This window comes from Mustelus asterias, unplaced genomic scaffold (genome assembly GCF_964213995.1).
Source record: "Mustelus asterias unplaced genomic scaffold, sMusAst1.hap1.1 HAP1_SCAFFOLD_1600, whole genome shotgun sequence".
Classification (NCBI taxonomy): Eukaryota; Metazoa; Chordata; class Chondrichthyes; order Carcharhiniformes; family Triakidae; genus Mustelus; species Mustelus asterias.
Genome location: NW_027591545.1, coordinates 22,078 through 45,632, shown reverse-complemented (window position 1 = coordinate 45,632; position 23,555 = coordinate 22,078). Strand labels below are relative to the sequence as shown.

Below are 23,555 nucleotides of genomic sequence, written 5' to 3'. Positions count from 1 at the left end.
CTGTGCGGAGTCTGCACATTCTCCCCCATGTCTGCTTGGGTTTCCTCCGGGGGCTCCGGTTTCCTCCCCCACTCTGAAAGACGTGCTGGTTAGGGTGCTAAATTCTCCCTCAGTGTAACCCGAACAGGCGCCGGAGTGTGGACGACTGGGGGATTTTCACAGTAACTTCAGTGCAGTGTTAATGTAAGCCTTACTTGTGACAGATAAGTAAATAATGTAAAGTCTCAGTTTTCAAGAACATTATTACGCTGTGAATCAAAGCTGAGGACGCTGTATAAAAACTCAAGTCAGCTGCAAGAAGCTACGGGGCAACATGTGTGTAAAATGAGGTTTTATTTAACGGTACATTGAGAAAAACCTGCAACAGAGAGAGAGAGAGACTCCCTCCCCCCCACACCCCAAATCAGCATAATAGGTTCATAAGATATAGGAGCAGAATGAGGCCGTTCGGCCCATCGAGTCCGCTCCGCCATTCGATCATGGCTGATATGCTCCTCATCCCCATTTTCTCCCCTTCACCCCCATTCCCAATTAAAAATCTGTCCAACTCCTCCTTCAATGTACTCACTGTCCCAGCATCCACCGCACTTTGGGGGGCAGCGAATTCCACAGATTCACAACCCTTTGGGGGAAGTAGTTTCTCCCCCAACTCTGTTTTAAATTTGCTGCCCCTGATCCTAAGACCGCTCGCCCCAGAATGTCCCACAAGGGGAAGCATCCGCTCCACGTCTACTTTATCCAGACCTTTTATCATCTTGTAGACCTCGATCTGATCTCCCCTCATTCTTCTAAATTCCAGAGAGTATCGGCCTAAACTGTTCAATCTCTCTTCACACGATTGACGCGTTAACCCTTCAGCAGACATCTCTCTCCTCCCCACTTCATCCAGTGACGCCCTGAGCAAGTGTCTACAGAACGGCACAGGGACATGCCTTCTTCCACCTCCCTCTCACCCCCATCACCGCACATCCTTCCATTACCCCCCTCCCTCTCACCCCCATCACCGCACATCCTTCCATTACCCCCCTCCCTCTCACCCCCATCACCGCACATCCTTCCATTCCCCCCCTCTCTCGCACCATCAACGCACATCCTTCCATTCCCCCATCCCCCTCACCCCCATCACCGCACATCCTTCCATTCCCCCCTCCCCCTCACCCCCATCACCGCACATCCTTCCATTCCCCCCTCACCCTCACCCCCATCACCGCACATCCTTCCATTCCCCCCTCCCTCTCATCCCCATCACCGCACATCCTTCCATTCCCCCCCTCTCTCTCACCCCATGTCTTCACCAGAGACCCAAAGCTGCTTCGCCTTCCTTCCCGAGCAGGCACAGCACAGACCTGGAAAGAGAAAATTCAAGGTTGAAAATCCCCAATTGTAACCTCAGATGTGTCACAAAGCAGCTGTTCGTTTTTTAAAATCGATCCCCATCACTGTTCAAAGCAGCCCCGCTCGATCGACACGCTAACCACAAACACTCACTCCCTCCACCACCGACGCACAGTGGCAGCAGTGTGTACCATCTACAAGATGCACTGCAGCGACTCACCAAGGCTCCTTCGACAGCACCTTCCAAACCCACCACCTCTACCACCTAGAAGGACAAGGGGGGGGGCAGCAGACACATGGGGAACACCCCCACCTGCAAGTTCCCCCTCCGAGCCACTCACCATCCCGACTTGGAAATATATCGACTGTTCCTTCACTGTGGCTGGGGTCAAAATCCTGGAACTCCCTCCCTAACAGCACTGTGGATGTACCGACACCACACACGGGGACTGACTGATGTCCAATCACAATGCTGGAACTCCCTCCCTAACAGCACTGTGGGTGTACCTACACCACACGGGGACTGCAGCGGGTTCAAGATGGTGGCTCACCCACCACCTTCTCAAGGGGGGTAATTAGGGACAGGGGATAAACACTGGGCCCAGCCAGCCAGGCCCACACCCCATGAATGAACCCCCTTATCCCAGCGTCTCCACCCCACTTCCCGAACCTTGGCCAGGATTCCTCATCTTCCCAGGGAAGGGAGGGCGGGTAGAGCAACCCCGAGCACAGTGCAATCCCAGGAGCCCGGTGTCTCAGCCAATGAGGATAGAACCAGAAGATGGGGAGCTCGCTGGTACCGAAGACTTTAGCATGAGATTATTCTCCCTCTCTTATACCCACGCACAGGCCACGGGCAGACCCTGGCGTGTCAAGAACCAGAGGGTGAGGGGCAACAGCCGTACCTCGATGAGGGCCAAATGCGGGCAACTGGGACTAGCTTCAGTGGTTAAAAAAAGGGCAGCATGGACAAGTTGGGCCGAAGGGCCTGTTTCCATGCTGCAAACCTCCGACTCTACGAGTAACGGGATCCTGAGAATCTGACCCACCCAGACCTGGACACGAAACCCACCCTGCCCCTCAGGAGGTGCTCCAGAACGCCCGTGCTATCAAACCCCAACACCTTCGCACAATCGGGGAATTATTATTGCGTCTCGGGGGGCGTCGCAGGGCAAGTCCCAGCATTTATTCCCCATCCCTAATTGCCCCCTTGAACTGAGTATCTCACTCGGCCCATTCCAGAGGGAGGGCAGTTCAGAGTCAACCACAGAGCTCTGTGTGGGGGGGACGGTCTGGAGTCACAGGTAGGCCAGACCGGGTAAGGACGGCAGATTTCCTTCCCTAAAGGGGGACATTAGTGAACCAGATGGATTTTTTATTTCCCCCAAGAACATTACACTGTTAATCAAAGAGTCTCTGTACCGATTCTCTGAGGGCGCTGAGTTCTGCAAGAAGCGTTGAGACAATGTGCTTGTAAAATGATGCTTTAATTCACGACACATTAAGACAAAATCCTACAAGAGAGCCAGAGATACTCCGTCCCCCCCACATAAATCAGCAGACGCGTTAACCCTTCAGCAGACGTCTCTCTCTCTCCTCCCCACTCCATTCACAGACAGTGACTCCCTGAGCGAGTGTCTACAGAACGGCACAGGGACATGTCTTCCCCCACCTCCCCCTCACCCCCATCACCGCACATCCTTCCATTCCCCCCCTCCCCCCCATCACCGCACATCCTTCCATTCCCCCCTCCCCCTCACCCCCATCACCGCACATCCTTCCATTCCCCCCTCCCCCTCACCCCCATCACCGCACATCCTTCCATTCCCCCCTCACCCCCATCACCGCACATCCTTCCATTCCCCCCTCCGCCCTCACCCCCATCACTGCACATCCTTCCATTCCCCCTCCCCCTCACCCCCCTCACCGCACATCCTTCCATTCCCCCCTCCCCCTCACCCCCATCACCGCACATCCTTCCATTCCCCCACCTCACCCCCATCACCACACATCCTTTCATTCCCCCCCTCCCCCTCACCCCCATCACCGCACATCCTTCCATTCCCCCCTCCCCCTCACCCCCATCACCGCACATCCTTCCATTCCCCCCTCCCCCTCACCCCCATCACCGCACATCCTTCCATTCCCCCCTCCCTCTCACCCCCATCACCGCACATCCTTCCATTCCCCCCCTCCCACCCCCATCCCCGCACATCCTTCCATTCCCCCCCTCCCCCTCACCCCCATCACCACACACCCTTCCATTCCCCCCTCCCCCTCACCCCCATCACCGCACATCCTTCCATTCCCCCACCTCCCTCTCACCCCCATCACCGCACATCCTTCCATTCCCCCCTCCCTCTCACCCCCATCACCGCACATCCTTCCATTCCCCCCTCCCTCTCACCCCCATCACCGCACATCCTTCCATTCCCCCCTCCCTCTCACCCCCATCACCGCACATCCTTCCATTCCCCCCCCTCCCTCTCACCCCCATCACCGCACATCCTTCCATTCCCCCCTCCCTCTCACCCCCATCCCCGCACATCCTTCCATTCCCCCTCCTTCTCACCCCCATCACCGCACATCCTTCCATTCCCCCCCTCCCCCTCCCCTCCCATCACCACACATCCTTCCATTCCCCCCCTCTCTCTCACCCCATGTCTTCACCAGAGACCCAAAGCTGCTTCGCCTTCCTTCCCGAGCAGGCACAGCACAGACCTGGAAAGAGAAAATTCAAGGTTGAAAATCCCCAACTTTAACGTCAGATGTGTCACAAAGCAGCTGTTAGTTTTTTTCAATCGATCCCCATCACTGTTCAAAGCAGCCCCGCTCGATCGACACGCTAACCACAAACACTCACTCCCTCCACCACCGACGCACAGTGGCAGCAGTGTGTACCATCTACAAGATGCACTGCAGCGACTCACCAAGGCTCCTTCGACAGCACCTTCCAAACCCACCACCTCTACCACCTAGAAGGACAAGGGGGGGGCAGCAGACACATGGGGAACACCCCCACCTGCAAGTTCCCCCCTTCGAGCCACTCACCATCCCGACTTGGAAATATATCGGCCGTTCCTTCACTGTGGCTGGAGTCAAAATCCTGGAACTCCCTCCCTAACAGCACTGTGGGTGGAGCTACACCACACGGGGACTGACTGATGTCCAATCACAATCCTGGAACCCCCTCCCTAACAGCACTGTGGGTGTACCCACACCACACGGGGACTGACTGACTGTCCAATCACAATCCTGGAACACCCTCCCTAACAGCAATGTGGGTGTACCTACACCACACAGGGACTGCAGCGGGTTCAAGATGGCGGCTCACCCACCACCTTCTCAAGGGGGTAATTAGGGATGGGGGGGTAAACACTGGGCCCGGCCAGCGACACCCACACCCTGTAAATGAAGGAACCCCCTCATCCCAGCGTCTCCACCCCACTTCCCGAACCTTGGCCAGGATTCCTCATCTTCCCAGGGAAGGGAGGGCGAACAGAGCAACCCCGAGCACAGTGCGATCCCGGGAGCCCGGTGTCTCAGCCAATGAGGATAGAACCAGAAGATGGGGAGCTCGCTGGTACCGAAGACTTTAGCACTGAGATTATTCTCCCTCTCTTATACCCACGCACAGGCCACGGGCTGACCCTGGCGTGTCAAGAACCGGAGGGTGAGGGGCAACAGCCTTACCTCGATGAGGGCCAAATTATGGGCCAAACGCAGGCAACTGGGTCTAGCTTTGGGGTTTAAAAAAGGGCAGCATGGACAAGTTGGGCCGAAGGGCCCGTTTCCATGCTGTAAACCTCCGACTCTACGAGTAACGGGATCCTGAGAATCTGACCCACCCAGACCTGGACACGAAACCCACCCTGCACCTCAGGAGGGGCTCCAGAACGCCCGTGCTATCAAACCCCAACACCTTCGCACAATCGGGGAATTATTATTGCGTCTCGGGGGGCTTCGCAGGGCAAGTTCCAGCATTTATTCCCCATCCCTAATTGCCCCCTTGAACTGAGTATCTCGCTCGGCCCATTCCAGAGGGAGGGCAGTTCAGTTGCTCTGTGTGGGGGGAGGGTCTGGACTCACATGTAGGTCAGACCGGGTAAGGACGGCAGATTTCCTTCCCTAAAGGGGGACATTAGTGAATCAGATGGAGTTATCTTCCCCCAAGAAGATTACACTGTTAATCAAAGAGTCTCAGGACCGATTCTCTGAGGGCGCCGAGTTCTGCAAGAAGCGTTGAGGCAATGTGCTTGTAAAATGATGCTTTAATTCACGACACATTAAGACAAAATCCTACAAGAGAGCCAGAGATACTCCGTCCCCCCCACATAAATCAGCAGACGCGTTAACCCTTCAGCAGACGTCTCTCTCTCTCTCCTCCCCACTCCATTCACAGACAGTGACTCCCTGAGCGAGTGGCTACAGAACGGCACAGGGACATGTCTTCCCCCACCTCCCACTCACCCCCATCACCGCACATCCTTCCATTCCCCCCCTCCCCATCACCACACATCCTTCCATTCCCCCCCTCCCCCCCATCACCGCACATCCTTCCATTCCCCCCTCCCTCTCACCCCCATCACCGCACATCCTTCCATTCCCCCCTCCCTCTCACCCCCATCACCGCACATCCTTCCATTCCCCCCCCTCTCTCTCACCCCATGTCTTCACCAGAGACCCAAAGCTGCTTCGCCTTCCTTCCCGAGCAGGCACAGCACAGACCTGGAAAGAGAAAATTCAAGGTTGAAAATCCCCAACTTTAACCTCAGATGTGTCGCAAAGCAGCTGTTAGTTTTTTAAAAAATCGATCCCCATCGCTGTTCAAAGCAGCCCCGCTCGATCGACACGCTAACCACAAACACTCACTCCCTCCCCCACCGACGCACAGTGGCAGCAGTGTGTACCATCTACAAGATGCACTGCAGCGACTCGCCAAGGCTCCTTCAACAGCACCTTCCAAACCCACCACCTCTACCACCTAGAAGGACAAGGGGGGGGGCAGCAGACACATGGGGAACACCCCCACCTGCAAGTTCCCCCTCCGAGCCACTCACCATCCCGACTTGGAAATATATCGGCCGTTCCTTCACTGTGGCTGGGGTCAAAATCCTAGAACTCCCTCCTTAACAGCACAGTGGGTGTACCGACACCACACACGGGGACTGACTGATGTCCAATCACAATGCTGGAACTCCCTCCCTAACAGCACTGTGGGTGTACCTACACCACACGGGGACTGCAGCAGGTTCAAGATGGCAGCTCACCCACCACCTTCTCAAGGGGGGTAATTAGGGACAGGGGATAAACACTGGGCCCAGCCAGCCAGGCCCACACCCCGTGAATGAACCCCCTTATCCCAGCGTCTCCACCCCACTTCCCGAACCTTGGCCAGGATTCCTCATCTTCCCAGGGAAGGGAGGGCGGATAGAGCAACCCCGAGCACAGTGCAATCCCAGGAGCCCGGTGTCTCAGCCAATGAGGATAGAACCAGAAGATGGGGAGCTCGCTGGTACCGAAGACTTTAGCATGAGATTATTCTCCCTCTCTTATACCCACGCACAGGCCACGGGCAGACCCTGGCGTGTCAAGAACCAGAGGGTGAGGGGCAACAGCCGTACCTCGACGAGGGCCAAATGCGGGCAACTGGGAATAGCTTCAGGGGTTAAAAAAAGGGCAGCATGGACAAGTTGGGCCGAAGGGCCTGTTTCCATGCTGCAAACCTCCGACTCTACGAGTAACGGGATCCTGAGAATCTGACCCACCCAGACCTGGACACGAAACCCACCCTGCCCCTCAGGAGGTGCTCCAGAACGCCCGTGCTATCAAACCCCAACACCTTCGCACAATCAGGGAATTATTATTGCGTCTCGGGGGGCGTCGCAGGGCAAGTCCCAGCATTTATTCCCCATCCCTAATTGCCCCCTTGAACTGAGTGTCTCACCCGGCCCATTTCAGAGGGAGGGCAGTTCAGAGTCAACCACAGAGCTCTGTGTGGGGGAACGGTCTGGAGTCATAGGTAGGCCAGACCGGGTAAGGACGGCAGATTTCCTTCCCTAAAGGGGGACATTAGTGAATCAGTTGGATTTTTATTTCCCCCAAGAACATTACACTGTTAATCAAAGAGTCTCTGTACCGATTCTCTGAGGGCGCTGAGTTCTGCAAGAAGCGTTGAGACAATGTGCTTGTAAAATGATGTTTTGGTTAACGACACATTAAGACAAAATCCTACAAGAGAGCCAGGGATACTCCATCCCCCCCACATCAATCAGCGGACGCGTTAACCCTTCAGCAGACGTCTCTCTCTCTCCTCCCCACTCCATTCACAGACAGTGACCCTGAGTGAGTGTCTACAGAACGACACGGACATGCCTTCCCCGACCTCCCCCTCACCCCCATCACCGCACATCCTTCCATTCCCCCCCTCCCCCTCATCACCGCACACCCTTCCATTCCCCCCTCCCCATCACCGCACATCCTTCCATTCCCCCCTCCCTCTCACCCCCATCACCGCACATCCTTCCATTCCCCCCTCCCCCTCACCCCCATCACCGCACATCCTTCCATTCCCCCCTCCCCCTCACCCCCATCACCACACATCCTTCCATTCCCCCCCTCCCTCTCACCCCCATCACCGCACATCCTTCCATTCCCCCTCCCTCTCACCCCCATCCTTCCATTCCCCCCCTCCCTCTCACCCCCATCACCGCACATCCTTCCATTCCCCTCTCCCCCTCCCCCCCATCACCGCACATCCTTCCATTCCCCCCCTCTCTCTCACCCCATGTCTTCACCAGAGACCCAAAGCTGCTTCGCCTTCCTTCCCGAGCAGGCACAGCACAGACCTGGAAAGAGAAAATTCAAGGTTGAAAATCCCCAACTTTAACCTCAGATGTGTCACAAAGCAGCTGTTAGTTTTTTTAAATCGATCCCCATCACTGTTCAAAGCAGCCCCGCTCGATCGACACGCTAACCACAAACTCACTCCCTCCACCACCGACGCACAGTGGCAGCAGTGTGTACCATCTACAAGATGCACCGCAGCGACTCGCCAAGGCTCCTTCAACAGCACCTTCCAAACCCGCCACCTCTACCACCTAGAAGGACAAGGGGGGGGCAGCAGACACATGGGGAACACCCCCACCTGCAAGTTCCCCCTCCGAGCCACTCACCATCCCGACTTGGAAATATATCGGCCGTTCCTTCACTGTGGCTGGGGTCAAAATCCTGGAACTCCCTCCCTAACAGCACTGTGGGTGTACCTACACCACACACGGGGACTGACTGATGTCCAATCACAATCCTGGAACTCCCTCCCTAACAGCACGGTGGGTGTACCTACACCACACACGGGGACTGACTGATGTCCAATCACAATCCTGGAACTCCCTCCCTAACAGCACTGTGGGTGTACCTACACCACACGGGGAGTGCAGTGGGCTCAAGATGGCGGCTCACCCACCACCTTCTCAAGGGGGTAATTCGGGACAGGGGATAAACACTGGGCCCAGCCAGCCAGGCCCACACCCCGTGAATGAAGAAATCCCCTTATCCCAGCGTCTCCACCCCACTTCCCAAACCTTGGCCAGGATTCCTCATCTTCCCAGCAGAAGGGAGGGCGGATAGAGCAAACCCCGAGCACAGTGCGATCCCGGGAGTCGGGTGTCTCAGCCAATGAGGATAGAACCAGAAGATGGGGAGCTCGCTGGTACCGAAGACTTTAGCACTGAGATTATTCTCCCTCTCTTATACGCACGCACAGGCCACGGGCAGACCCTGGCGTGTCAAGAACCGGAGGGTGAGGGGCAACAGCCGTACCTCAATGAGGGCCAAATTATGGGCCAAACGCAGGCAACTGGGACTAACTTCAGGGTTACATGAAGGGCAGCATGGACAAGTTGGGCCGAAGGGCCTGTTTCCATGCTGTAAAGCTCCGACTCTACGAGTAACGGGATCCTGAGAATCTGACCCACCCAGACCTGAACACGAAACCCACCCTGCCCCTCAGGAGGTGCTCCAGAACGCCCGTGCTATCAAACCCCAACACCTTCGCACAATCGGGGAATTATTATTGCGTCTCGGGGGGCGTCGCAGGGCAAGTCCCAGCATTTATTCCCCATCCCTAATTGCCCCCTTGAACTGAGTATCTCACTCGGCCCATTCCAGAGGGAGGGCAGTTCAGAGTCAACCACAGAGCCCTGTGTGGGGGGAGGGTCTGGACTCACATGTAGGTCAGACCGGGTAAGGACGGCAGATTTCCTTCCCTAAAGGGGGACATTAGTGAATCAGATGGATTTATCTTCCCCCAAGAACATTACACTGTTAATCAAAGAGTCTCAGGACCGATTCTCTGAGGGCGCCGAGTTCTGCAAGAAGCGTTGAGGCAATGTGCTTGTAAAATGATGCTTTAATTCACGACACATTAAGACAAAATCCTACAAGAGAGCCAGGGATACACCGTCCCCCCCACATAAATCAGCAGACGCGTTAACCCTTCAGCAGACGTCTCTCTCTCTCTCCTCCCCACTCCATTCAGACAGTGACACCCTGAGTGAGTGGCTACAGAACGGCACAGGGACATGTCTTCCCCCACCTCCCCCTCCCCCTCATCACTGCACATCCTTCCATTCCCCCACCTCCCCCTCACCCCCATCACCACACATCCTTCCATTCCCCCCCTCCCCCTCACCCCCATCACCGCACATCCTTCCATTCCCCCCTCCCTCTCACCCCCATCACCGCACATCCTTCCATTCCCCCCTCCCTCTCACCCCCATCACCGCACATCCTTCCATTCCCCCCCCTCTCTCTCACCCCATGTCTTCACCAGAGACCCAAAGCTGCTTCGCCTTCCTTCCCGAGCAGGCACAGCACAGACCTGGAAAGAGAAAATTCAAGGTTGAAAATCCCCAACTTTAACCTCAGATGTGTCACAAAGCAGCTGTTAGTTTTTTAAAAAATCGATCCCCATCACTGTTCAAAGCAGCCCCGCTCGATCGACACGCTAACCACAAACACTCACTCCCTCCACCACCGACGCACAGTGGCAGCAGTGTGTACCATCTACAAGATGCACTGCAGCGACTCGCCAAGGCTCCTTCGACAGCACCTTCCAAACCCACCACCTCTACCACCTAGAAGGACAAGGGGGGGGTCAGCAGACACATGGGGAACACCCCCACCTGCAAGATCCCCCTCCGAGCCCCTCACCATCCCGACTTGGAAATATATCGGCCGTTCCTTCACTGTGGCTGGGGTCAAAATCCTGGAAATCCCTCCCTAACAGCACTGTGGATGTACCTACACCACACACGGGGACTGACTGATGTCCAATCACAATCCTGGAACTCCCTCCCTAACAGCACGGTGGGTGTACCTACACCACACGGGGACTGCAGCGGGTTCAAGATGGTGGCTCACCCACCACCTTCTCAAGGGGGGTAATTAGGGACAGGGGATAAACACTGGGCCCAGCCAGCCAGGCCCACACCCCGTGATTGAACCCCGTTATCCCAGCGTCTCCACCCCACTTCCCGAACCTTGGCCAGGATTCCTCATCTTCCCAGGGAAGGGAGGGCGGATAGAGCAACCCCGAGCACAGTGCAATCCCAGGAGCCCGGTGTCTCAGCCAATGAGGATAGAACCAGAAGATGGGGAGCTCGCTGGTACCGAAGACTTTAGCATGAGATTATTCTCCCTCTCTTATACCCACGCACAGGCCACGGGCAGACCCTGGCGTGTCAAGAACCGGAGGGTGAGGGGCAACAGCCGTACCTCGACGAGGGCCAAATGCGGGCAACTGGGACTAGCTTCAGGGGTTAAAAAAAGGGCAGCATGGACAAGTTGGGCCGAAGGGCCTGTTTCCATGCTGCAAACCTCCGACTCTACGAGTAACGGGATCCTGAGAATCTGACCCACCCAGACCTGGACACGAAACCCACCCTGCCCCTCAGGAGGTGCTCCAGAACGCCCGTGCGATCAAACCCCAACACCTTCGCACAATCAGGGAATTATTATTGCGTCTCGGGGGGCGTCGCAGGGCACGTTCCAGCATTTATTCCCCATCCCTAATTGCCCCCTTGAACTGAGTGTCTCACTCGGCCCATTTCAGAGGGAGGGCAGTTCAGAGTCAACCACAGAGCTCTGTGTGGGGGAACGGTCTGGAGTCATAGGTAGGCCAGACCGGGTAAGGACGGCAGATTTCCTTCCCTAAAGGGGGACATTAGTGAATCAGTTGGATTTTTATTTCCCCCAAGAACATTACGCTGTTAATCAAAGAGTCTCTGTACCGATTCTCTGAGGGCGCTGAGTTCTGCAAGAAGCGTTGAGACAATGTGCTTGTAAAATGATGTTTTGGTTAACGACACATTAAGACAAAATCCTACAAGAGAGCCAGGGATACTCCATCCCCCCCACATCAATCAGCAGACGCGTTAACCCTTCAGCAGACGTCTCTCTCTCTCCTCCCCACTCCATTCACAGACAGTGACCCTGAGTGAGTGTCTACAGAACGACACGGACATGCCTTCCCCGACCTCCCCCTCACCCCCATCACCGCACATCCTTCCATTCCCCCCCTCCCCCTCATCACCGCACACCCTTCCATTCCCCCCTCCCCATCACCGCACATCCTTCCATTCCCCCCTCCCTCTCACCCCCATCACCGCACATCCTTCCATTAGCCCCTCCCCCTCACCCCCATCACCGCACATCCTTCCATTCCCCCCTCCCCCTCACCCCCATCACCACACATCCTTCCATTCCCCCCCTCCCTCTCACCCCCATCACCGCACATCCTTCCATTCCCCCTCCCTCTCACCCCCATCCTTCCATTCCCCCCCTCCCTCTCACCCCCATCACCGCACATCCTTCCATTCCCCTCTCCCTCTCACCCCCATCACCGCACATCCTTCCATTCCCCCCTCCCTCCCTCTCATCCCCATCCCCGCACATCCTTCCATTCCCCCCTCCCTCTCACCCCCATCACCGCACATCCTTCCATTCCCCCACCTCCCCCTCACCCCCATCACCGCACATCCTTCCATTCCCCCCTCCCCCTCACCCCCATCACCGCACATCCTTCCATTCCCCCCTCCCTCTCATCCCCATCACCGCACATCCTTCCATTCCCCCCCTCTCTCTCACCCCATGTCTTCACCAGAGACCCAAAGCTGCTTCGCCTTCCTTCCCGAGCAGGCACAGCACAGACCTGGAAAGAGAAAATTCAAGGTTGAAAATCCCCAATTTTAACCTCAGATGTGTCACAAAGCAGCTGTTAGTTTTTTAAAATCGATCCCCATCACTGTTCAAAGCAGCCCCGCTCGATCGACACGCTAACCACAAACACTCACTCCCTCCACCACCGACGCACAGTGGCAGCAGTGTGTACCATCTACAAGATGCACTGCAGCGACTCGCCAAGGCTCCTTCAACAGCACCTTCCAAACCCGCCACCTCTACCACCTAGAAGGACAAGGGGGGGGGGCAGCAGACACATGGGGAACACCCCCACCTGCAAGTTCCCCCTCCGAGCCACTCACCATCCCGACTTGGAAATATATCGACTGTTCCTTCACTGTGGCTGGGGTCAAAATCCTGGAACTCCCTCCCTAACAGCACTGTGGATGTACCGACACCACACACGGGGACTGACTGATGTCCAATCACAATGCTGGAACTCCCTCCCTAACGGCACTGTGCGTGTACCTACACCACACGGGGACTGCAGCGGGTGCAAGATGGTGGCTCACCCACCACCTTCTCAAGGGGGATAATTAGGGACAGGGGATAAACACTGGGCCCAGCCAGCCAGGCCCACACCCCGTGAATGAACCCCCTTATCCCAGCGTCTCCACCCCACTTCCCGAACCTTGGCCAGGATTCCTCATCTTCCCAGGGAAGGGAGGGCGGATAGAGCAACCCCGAGCACAGCGCAATCCCAGGAGCCCGGTGTCTCAGCCAATGAGGATAGAACCAGAAGATGGGGAGCTCGCTGGTACCGAAGACTTTAGCATGAGATTATTCTCCCTCTCTTATACCCACGCACAGGCCACGGGCAGACCCTGGCGTGTCAAGAACCGGAGGGTGAGGGGCAACAGCCGTACCTCGACGAGGGCCAAATGCGGGCAACTGGGACTAGCTTCAGTGGTTAAAAAAAGGGCAGCATGGACAAGTTGGGCCGAAGGGCCTGTTTCCATGCTGCAAACCTCCGACTCTACGAGTAACGGGATCCTGAGATTCTGACCCACCCAGACCTGGACACGAAACACACCCTGCCCCTCAGGAGGGGCTCCAGAACGCCCGTGCGATCAAACCCCAACATCTCCGCACAATCGGGGAATTATTATTGCGTCTCGGGGGGCGTCGCAGGGCACGTTCCAGCATTTATTCCCCATCCCTAATTGCCCCCTTGAACTGAGTATCTCGCTCGGCCCATTTCAGAGGGAGGGCAGTTCAGAGTCAACCACAGAGCCCTGTGTGGGGGGACGGTCTGGAGTCATAGGCAGGCCAGACCGGGTAAGGACGGCAGATTTCCTTCCCTAAAGGGGGACATTAGTGAATCAGATGGATTTATCTTCCCCCAAGAACATTACACTGTTAATCAAAGAGTCTCTGAACCGATTCTCTGAGGGCGCCGAGTTCTGCAAGAAGCGTTGAGACAATGTGCTTGTAAAATGATGCTTTAATTCACGACACATTGAGACAAAATCCTACAAGAGAGCCAGGGATACTCCGTCCCCCCACTTAAATCAGCAGACGCATTAACCCTTCAACAGACGTCTCTCTCTCTCCTCCCCACTCCATTCACAGACAGTGACTCCCTGACTGAGTGTCTACAGAACGGCACAGGGACATGTCTTCCCCCACCCCCCCCTCCCTTCCATTTCCCCCCCTCCCTCTCTCACCCCCATCACCGCACATCCTTCCATTCCCCCCTCCCCCTCACCCCCATCACCGCACATCCTTCCATTCCCCCCCCTCCCCCTCACCGCACATCCTTCCATTCCCCCCCTCCCCCTCACCCCCATCACCGCACATCCTTCCATTCCCCCCCTCCCTCTCACCCCCATCCCCGCACATCCTTCCATTCCCCCCCTCTCTCACCCCCATCACCGCACATCCTTCCATTCCCCCCTCCCTCTCACCCCCATCCCCGCACATCCTTCCATTCCCCCCTCCCTCTCACCCCCATCACCGCACATCCTTCCATTCCCCCCTCCCTCTCACCCCCATCACCGCACATCCTTCCATTCCCCCCCTCTCTCACCCCATGTCTTCACCAGAGACCCAAAGCTGCTTCGCCTTCCTTCCTGAGCAGGCACAGCACAGACCTGGAAAGAGAAAATTCAAGGTTGAAAATCCCCAATTTTAACCTCAGATGTGTCGCAAAGTAGCTGTTAGTTTTTTTAAATCGATCCCCATCACTGTTCAAAGCAGCCCCGCTTGATCGACACGCTAACCACAAACACTCTCTCCCTCCACCACCGACGCACAGTGGCAGCAGTGTGTACCATCTACAAGATGCACTGCAGCGACTCGCCAAGGCTCCTTCGACAGCACCTTCCAAACCCGCCACCTCTACCACCTAGAAGGACAAGGGGGGGGCAGCAGACACATGGGGAACACCCCCACCTGCAAGTTCCCCCCTCCAAGCCACTCACCATCCCGACTTGGAAATATATCGGCCGTTCCTTCACTGTGGCTGGGGTCAAAATCCTGGAACTCCCTTCCTAACAGCACTGTGGGTGTACCTACCCCACACGGGGACTGCAGCGGGTTCAAGATGGCGGCTCAACCACCACCTTCTCAAGGGGTAATTAGGGATGGGGGGTAAATAACGGTCCTGGCCAGCGAGGCCCCACACCCCATGAATGAAGGAACCCTCTTATCGCAGCGTCCCCACCCCACTTCCTGACCGTTGGCCAGGATTCCTCCTCTTCCCAGGGGAAGGGGGGGTGGATAGAGCAATCCTGAGCACAGTGCGATCCCGGGAGTCGGGTGTCTCAGCCAATGAGGATAGAACCAGAAGATGGGGAGCTCGCTGGTACCGAAGACTTTAGCACTGAGATTATTCTCCCTCTCAATACCCACGCACAGGCCACGGGCAGACCCTGGCGTGTCAAGAACCGGAGGGTGAGGGGCAACAGCCTTACCTCGACGAGGGCAAAATGCGGGCAACTGGGAATAGCTTCAGGGGTTAAAAAAAGGGCAGCATGGACAAGTTGGGCCGAAGGGCCTGTTTCCATGCTGCAAACCTCCGACTCTACGAGTAACGGGATCCTGAGAATCTGACCCACCCAGACCTGGACACGAAACCCACCCTGCCCCTCAGGAGGGGCTCCAGAACGCCCGTGCGATCAAACCCCAACACCTTCGCACAATCGGGGAATTATTATTGCGTCTCGGGGGGCGTCGCAGGGCAAGTCCCAGCATTTATTCCCCATCCCTAATTGCCCCCTTGAACTGAGTATCTCGCTCGGCCCATTTCAGAGGGAGGGCAGTTCAGAGTCAACCACAGAGCTCTGTGTGGGGGGACGGTCTGGAGTCACAGGTAGGCCAGACCGGGTAAGGACGGCAGATTTCCTTCCCTAAAGGGGGACATTAGTGAACCAGATGGATTTTTTATTTCCCCCAAGAACATTACACTGTTAATCAAAGAGTCTCTGTACCGATTCTCTGAGGGCGCCGAGTTCTGCAAGAAGCGTTGAGACAATGTGCTTGTAAAATGATGTTTTGGTTAACGACACATTAAGACAAAATCCTACAAGAGAGCCAGGGATACTCCATCCCCCCCACATAAATCAGCAGACGCGTTAACCCTTCAGCAGACGTCTCTCTCTCTCCTCCCCACTCCATTCACAGACAGTGACTCCCTGAGCGAGTGTCTACAGAACGACACAGGGACATGTCTTCCCCCACCTCCCCCTCACCCCCATCCCCGCACACCCTTCCATTCCCCCCCTCCCCCTCACCCCCATCACCGCACATCCTTCCATTTCCCCCCCCCGCCCTCACCCCCATCCCCGCACATCCTTCCATTCCCCCGTCCCCCTCACCCCCATCACCGCACACCCTTCCATTCCCCCCCCCCGCCCTCACCCCCATCACCGCACAACCTTCCATTCTCCCACCTCCCCCTCACTCCCATCACCGCACATCCTTCCATTCCCCCCTCCCTCTCACCCCCATCACCGCACATCCTTCCATTCCCCCCTCCTCCCTCTCACCCCCATCACCGCACATCCTTCCATCCCCCCCTCCCCCTCACCCCCATCCCCACACATCCTTCCATTCCCCCCTCCCTCTCACCCCCATCACCGCACATCCTTCCATTCCCCACCCCTCTCACCCCCATCACCGCACATCCTTCCATTCCCCCCTCCCCCTCACCCCCATCACCGCACATCCTTCCATTCCCCCCTCCCCCTCACCCCCATCACCGCACATCCTTCCATTCCCCCCTCCCCCTCAGCCCCATCACCGCACATCCTTCCATTCCCCCCCACCTCTCTCACCCCCATCACCGCACATCCTTCCATTCCCCTCCTCTCTCTCACCCCTATCACCGCACATCCTTCCATTCCCTCTCACCCCCATCCCCGCACATCCTTCCATTCCCTCTCACCCCCATCACCGCACATCCTTCCATTCCCCACCCACCTCCCTCTCACCCCCATCACCGCACATCCTTCCATTCCCCCCCCTCCCCCATCACCGCACATCCTTCCATTCCCCCCCCACCTCCCCCTCACCCCCATCACCGCACATCCTTCCATTCCCCCCCACCTCCCTCTCACCCCCATCACCGCACATCCTTCCATTCCCCCCCACCTCCCTCTCACCCCCATCACCGCACATCCTTCCATTCCCCACCTCCCTCTCACCCCCATCACCGCACATCCTTCCATTCCCACCCTCCCTCTCACCCCCATCCCCACACATCCTTCCATTCCCCCACCTCCCCCTCACCCCCATCACCGCACATCCTTCCATTCCCCCACCTCCCCCTCACCCCCATCACCGCACACCCTTCCATTCCACCCTCCCTCTCACCCCCATCCCCGCACATCCTTCCATTCCCCCCTCCTCCCTCTCTCACCCCCATCACCGCACATCCTTCCATTCCCCCCTCCTCCCTCTCTCCCCCCCATCACCGCACATCCTTCCATTCCCCCCTCCGCCCTCTCTCACCCCCATCACCGCACATCCTTCCATTCCCCCCACCTCCCTCTCACCCCCATCACCGCACATACTTCCATTCCCCCCCTCCTCCCTCACCCCCATCACCGCACATCCTTCCATTCCCCCCCCTCTCTCTCACCCCATGTCTTCACCAGAGACCGGAAGCTGCTTCGCCTTCCTTCCCGAGCAGGCACAGCACAGACCTGGAAAGAGAAAATTCAAGGTTGAAAATCCCCAATTTTAACCTCAGATGTGTCACAAAGCAGCTGTTAGTTTTTTAAAATCGATCCCCATCACTGTTCAAAGCAGCCCCGCTTGATCGACACGCTAACCACAAACACTCACTCCCTCCACCACCGACGCACAGTGGCAGCAGTGTGTACCATCTACAAGATGCACTGCAGCGACTCACCAAGGCTCCTTCGACAGCACCTTCCAAACCCACCACCTCTACCACCTAGAAGGACAAGGGGGGGGGCAGCAGACACATGGGGAACACCCCCACCTGCAAGTTCCCCCTCCGAGCCACTCACCATCCCGACTTGGAAATATATCGACTGTTCCTTCACTGTGGCTGGGGTCAAAATCCTGGAACTCCCTCCCTAACAGCACTGTGGATGTACCGACACCACACACGGGGACTGACTGATGTCCAATCACAATGCTGGAACTCCCTCCCTAACAGCACTGTGGGTGTACCTACACCACACAGGGACTGCAGCGGGTTCAAGATGGTGGCTCACCCACCACCTTCTCAAGGGGGGTAATTAGGGACAGGGGATAAACACTGGGCCCAGCCAGCCAGGCCCACACCCCGTGAATGAACCCCCTTATCCCAGCGTCTCCACCCCACTTCCCGAACCTTGGCCAGGATTCCTCATCTTCCCAGGGAAGGGAGGGCGGGTAGAGCAACCCCGAGCACAGCGCAATCCCAGGAGCCCGGTGTCTCAGCCAATGAGGATAGAACCAGAAGATGGGGAGCTCACTGGTACCGAAGACTTTAGCATGAGATTATTCTCCCTCTCTTATACCCACGCACAGGCCACGGGCAGACCCTGGCGTGTCAAGAACCGGAGGGTGAGGGGCAACAGCCGTACCTCGACGAGGGCCAAATGCGGGCAACTGGGACTAGCTTCAGGGGTTAAAAAAAGGGCAGCATGGACAAGTTGGGCCGAAGGGCCTGTTTCCATGCTGCAAACCTCCGACTCTACGAGTAACGGGATCCTGAGAATCTGACCCACCCAGACCTGGACACGAAACCCACCCTGCCCCTCAGGAGGTGCTCCAGAACGCCCGTGATATCAAACCCCAACACCTTCGCACAATCGGGGAATTATTATTGCGTCTCGGGGGGCGTCGCAGGGCACGTTCCAGCATTTATTCCCCATCCCTAATTGCCCCCTTGAACTGAGTATCTCACTCGGCCCATTCCAGAGGGAGGGCAGTTCAGAGTCAACCACAGAGCCCTGTGTGGGGGGACGGTCTGGAGTCATAGGCAGGCCAGACCGGGTAAGGACGGCAGATTTCCTTCCCGAAAGGGGGACATTAGTGAACCAGATGGATTTTTTTATTTCCCCCAAGAACATTACACTGTTAATCAAAGAGTCTCTGTACCGATTCTCTGAGGGCGCCGAGTTCTGCAAGAAGCGTTGAGGCAATGTGCTTGTAAAATGATGCTTTAGTTCACGACACATTAAGACAAAATCCTACAAGAGAGCCAGGGATACTCCGTCCCCCCACATAAATCAGCAGACGCCTTAACCCTTCAGCAGACGTCTCTCTCTCTCCTCCCCACTCAATTCACAGACAGTGACCCTGTGTGAGTGTCGACAGAACGGCACAGGGATATGTCTTCCCCACCCCCCCTCACCCCCATCACCGCACATCCTTCCATTCCCCCCTCCCTCACCCCCATCACCGCACACCCTTCCATTCCCCCCTCCCCCTCACCCCCATCCCCGCACATCCTTCCATTCCCCCCTCCCTCACCCCCATCACCGCACATCCTTCCATTCCCCCCTCCCCCTCACCCCCGCACATCCTTCCATTCCCCCCTCCCCCTCACCCCCATCCCCGCACATCCTTCCATTCCCCTCTCCCCCTCCCATCACCGCACATCCTTCCATTCCCCCTCCCCCTCACCCCCCCATCACCGCACATCCTTCCATTCCCCCACCTCACCCCAATCACCACACATCCTTCCATTCCCCCCTCCCTCTCACCCCCATCCCCGCACATCCTTCCATTCCCCCACCTCACCCCCATCACCACACATCCTTCCATTCCCCCCTCCCTCTCACCCCCATCACCGCACATCCTTCCATTCCCCCACCTCACCCCCATCACCACACATCCTTCCATTCCCCCCTCCCTCTCACCCCCATCACCGCACATCCTTCCATTCCTCCCCTCCCCCTCACCCCCATCACCGCACATCCTTCCATTCCCCCCCTCCCCCTCATCACCGCACATCCTTCCATTCCCCCCTCCCTCTCACCCCCATCACCGCACATCCTTCCATTCCCCCCTCCCTCTCACCCCCATCACCGCACATCCTTCCATTCCTCCCCTCCCTCTCACCCCCATCACCGCACATCCTTCCATTCCCCCTCTCTCTCACCCCCATCACCGCACATCCTTCCATTCCCCCCTCCCTCTCACCCCCATCACCGCACATCCTTCCATTCCCCCCCTCCCTCTCACCCCCATCACCGCACATCCTTCCATTCCCCCCCTCCCTCTCACCCCCATCACCGCACATCCTTCCATTCCCCCACCTCACCCCCATCACCACACATCCTTCCATTCCCCCCTCCCTCTCACCCCCATCACCGCACATCCTTCCATTCCCCCCTCCCTCTCACCCCCATCACCACACATCCTTCCATTCCCCCCTCCCCCTCACCCCCATCACCGCACATCCTTCCATTCCCCCCTCCACTCAACCCCATCACCGCACATCCTTACATTCCCCCCTCCCTCTCACCCCCATCACCGCACATCCTTCCATTCCCCCCTCCCTCTCACCCCCATCACCGCACATCCTTCCATTCCCCCCTCCTCCCTCTCTCACCCCCATCACCGCACATCCTTCCATTCCCCCCCTCCCCCTCACCCCCATCACCGCACATCCTTCCATCCCCCCCCTCTCTCACCCCATGTCTTCACCAGAGACCCAAAGCTGCTTCGCCTTCCTTCCTGAGCAGGCACAGCACAGACCTGGAAAGAGAAAATTCAAGGTTGAAAATCCCCAATTTTAACCTCAGATGTGTCGCAAAGTAGCTGTTAGTTTTTTAAAATCGATCCCCATCACTGTTCAAAGCAGCCCCGCTCGATCGACACGCTAACCACAAACACTCACTCCCTCCACCACCGACGCACAGTGGCAGCAGTGTGTACCATCGACAAGATGCACTGCAGCGACTCGCCAAGGCTCCTTCGACAGCACCTTCCAAACCCGCCACCTCTACCACCGAGAAGGACAAGGGGAGGGCAGCAGACACATGGGGAACACCACCACCTGCAAGTTCCCCCCTCCGAGCCACTCACCATCCCGACTTGGAAATATATCGGCCGTTCCTTCACTGTGGCTGGGGTCAAAATCCTGGAACTCCCTCCATAACAGCACTGTGGGTGTACCTACACCACACGGGGACTGCAGCGGGTTCAAGATGGCGGCTCAACCACCACCTTCTCAAGGGGTAATTAGGGATGGGGGGTAAATAACGGGCCTGGCCAGCGAAGCCCCACACCCCATGAATGAAGGAACCCCCTTATCGCAGCGTCCCCACCCCACTTCCTGACCGCTGGCCAGGATTCCTCCTCTTCCCAGGGGAAGGGAGGGTGGATAGAGCAATCCTGAGCACAGTGCGATCCCGGGAGTCGGGTGTCTCAGCCAATGAGGATAGAACCAGAAGATGGGGAGCTCGCTGGTACCGAAGACTTTAGCACTGAGATTATTCTCCCTCTCTTATACCCACGCACAGGCCACGGGCAGACCCTGGCGTGTCAAGAACCGGAGGGTGAGGGGCAACAGTCTTGCCTCGATGAGGGCCAAATGCGGGCAACTGGGAATAGCTTCAGGGGTTAAAAAAGGGCAACATGGACAAGTTGGGCCGAAGGGCCTGTTTCCATGCTGCAAACCTCCGACTCTACGAGTAACGGGATCCTGAGAATCTGACCCACCCAGACCTGGACACGAAACCCACCCTGCCCCTCAGGAGGTGCTCCAGAACGCCCGTGCGATCAAACCCCAACACCTTCGCACAATCGGGGAATTATTATTGCGTCTCGGGGGGCGTCGCAGGGCAAGTCCCAGCATTTATTCCCCATCCCTAATTGCCCCCTTGAACTGAGTATCTCGCTCGGCCCATTTCAGAGGGAGGGCAGTTCAGAGTCAACCACAGAGCCCTGTGTGGGGGGACGGTCTGGAGTCACAGGTAGGCCAGACCGGGTAAGGACGGCAGATTTCCTTCCCTAAAGGGGGACATTAGTGAACCAGATGGATTTTTTATTTCCCCCGAGAACATTACACTGTTAATCAAAGAGTCTCTGTACCGATTCTCTGAGGGCGCCGAGTTCTGCAAGAAGCGTTGAGACAATGTGCTTGTAAAATGATGTTTTGGTTAACGACACATTAAGACAAAATCCTACAAGAGAGCCAGGGATACTCCATCCCCCCCACATCAATCAGCGGACGCGTTAACCCTTCAGCAGACGTCTCTCTCTCTCCTCCCCACTCCATTCACAGACAGTGACTCCCTGAGCGAGTGTCTACAGAACGGCACAGGGACATGTCTTCCCCCACCTCCCCCTCACCCCCATCCCCGCACACCCTTCCATTCCCCCCCTCCCCCTCACCCCCATCACCGCACATCCTTCCATTTCCCCCCCCCCGCCCTCACCCCCATCCCCGCACATCCTTCCATTCCCCCACCTCCCCCTCATCCCCATCACCGCACATCCTTCCATTCCCCCACCTCCCCCTCACCCCCATCACCGCACATCCTTCCATTCCCCCCTCCCCCTCACCCCCATCACCGCACATCCTTCCATTCCCCCCTCCCTCTCACCCCCATCACCGCACATCCTTCCATTCCCCCCTCCCTCTCACCCCCATCACCGCACACCCTTCCATTCTCCCACCTCCCCCTCACCCCCATCACCGCACATCCTTCCATTCCCCCCTCCCTCTCACCCCCATCACCGCACATCCTTCCATTCCCCCCTCCTCCCTCTCAACCCCATCACCGCACATCCTTCCATTCCCCCCTCCCTCTCACCCCCATCACCGCACATCCTTCCATTCCCCCCTCCCTCTCACCCCCATCACCGCACATCCTTCCATTCCCCCCTCCCTCTCACCCCCATCCCCACACATCCTTCCATTCCCCCCTCCCTCTCACCCCCATCACCGCACATCCTTCCATTCCCCCCTCCCTCTCACCCCCATCACCGCACATCCTTCCATTCCCCCCTCCCTCTCACCCCCATCACCGCACATCCTTCCATTCCCCCCTCCCTCTCACCCCCATCCCCACACATCCTTCCATTCCCCCCTCCCTCTCACCCCCATCACCGCACATCCTTCCATTCCCCCCTCCCTCTCACCCCCATCACCGCACATCCTTCCATTCCCCACCCCTCTCACCCCCATCACCGCACATCCTTCCATTCCCCCCTCCCCCCCATCACCGCACATCCTTCCATTCCCCCCTCCCCCTCACCCCCATCACCGCACATCCTTCCATTCCCCCCTCCCTCTCACCCCCATCACCGCACATCCTTCCATTCCCCCCCACCCCTCTCACCCCCATCACCGCACATCCTTCCATTCCCCTCCTCTCTCTCACCCCTATCACCGCACATCCTTCCATTCCCTCTCACCCCCATCCCCGCACATCCTTCCATTCCCTCTCACCCCCATCACCGCACATCCTTCCATTCCCCCCCACCTCCCTCTCACCCCCATCACCGCACATCCTTCCATTCCCCCCCCTCCCCCTCACCCCCATCACCGCACATCCTTCCATTCC

At 57.4% G+C, this 23,555-nt stretch overlaps 1 long non-coding RNA gene and 9 other non-coding genes across 16 annotated transcripts in view; all 10 read right to left on the bottom strand.

The window, feature by feature from the left end:
- Positions 1-317: 317 nt before the first annotated feature.
- LOC144488470 (uncharacterized) overlaps positions 318-23,555 on the bottom strand; it is a 30,304-nt gene continuing 7,066 nt past the window's right edge. For 3 of the 7 annotated variants that reach the window (XR_013496586.1, XR_013496584.1, XR_013496582.1), the window contains 9 exons: positions 20,676-20,739; positions 17,660-17,723; positions 14,606-14,669; positions 12,484-12,547; positions 10,153-10,216; positions 8,120-8,183; positions 6,000-6,063; positions 3,993-4,056; positions 318-1,346 (listed from right to left, as the gene is read on the bottom strand). This is a non-coding gene — a long non-coding RNA (uncharacterized LOC144488470). The remainder of the gene's footprint in view (positions 1,347-3,992; positions 4,057-5,999; positions 6,064-8,119; positions 8,184-10,152; positions 10,217-12,483; positions 12,548-14,605; positions 14,670-17,659; positions 17,724-20,675; positions 20,740-23,555) is intronic. The other 4 variants (XR_013496587.1, XR_013496585.1, XR_013496583.1 and 1 more) reach the window with 2 other exon arrangements.
- On the bottom strand, positions 2,084-2,220 carry LOC144488480 (small nucleolar RNA SNORA57). Its single transcript, XR_013496597.1, has one exon. It is a non-coding gene; the product is annotated as a small nucleolar RNA SNORA57 (small nucleolar RNA).
- Positions 4,871-5,008, bottom strand: LOC144488481 (small nucleolar RNA SNORA57). Its single transcript, XR_013496598.1, has one exon. It is a non-coding gene; the product is annotated as a small nucleolar RNA SNORA57 (small nucleolar RNA).
- LOC144488472 (small nucleolar RNA SNORA57) lies at positions 6,803-6,939 on the bottom strand. Its single transcript, XR_013496589.1, has one exon. It is a non-coding gene; the product is annotated as a small nucleolar RNA SNORA57 (small nucleolar RNA).
- Positions 8,999-9,136, bottom strand: LOC144488473 (small nucleolar RNA SNORA57). Its single transcript, XR_013496590.1, has one exon. It is a non-coding gene; the product is annotated as a small nucleolar RNA SNORA57 (small nucleolar RNA).
- LOC144488476 (small nucleolar RNA SNORA57) lies at positions 10,956-11,092 on the bottom strand. The gene has a single exon (XR_013496593.1). It is a non-coding gene; the product is annotated as a small nucleolar RNA SNORA57 (small nucleolar RNA).
- On the bottom strand, positions 13,286-13,422 carry LOC144488475 (small nucleolar RNA SNORA57). Its single transcript, XR_013496592.1, has one exon. It is a non-coding gene; the product is annotated as a small nucleolar RNA SNORA57 (small nucleolar RNA).
- Positions 15,335-15,471, bottom strand: LOC144488477 (small nucleolar RNA SNORA57). The gene has a single exon (XR_013496594.1). It is a non-coding gene; the product is annotated as a small nucleolar RNA SNORA57 (small nucleolar RNA).
- LOC144488474 (small nucleolar RNA SNORA57) lies at positions 18,461-18,597 on the bottom strand. Its single transcript, XR_013496591.1, has one exon. It is a non-coding gene; the product is annotated as a small nucleolar RNA SNORA57 (small nucleolar RNA).
- Positions 21,405-21,542, bottom strand: LOC144488483 (small nucleolar RNA SNORA57). The gene has a single exon (XR_013496600.1). It is a non-coding gene; the product is annotated as a small nucleolar RNA SNORA57 (small nucleolar RNA).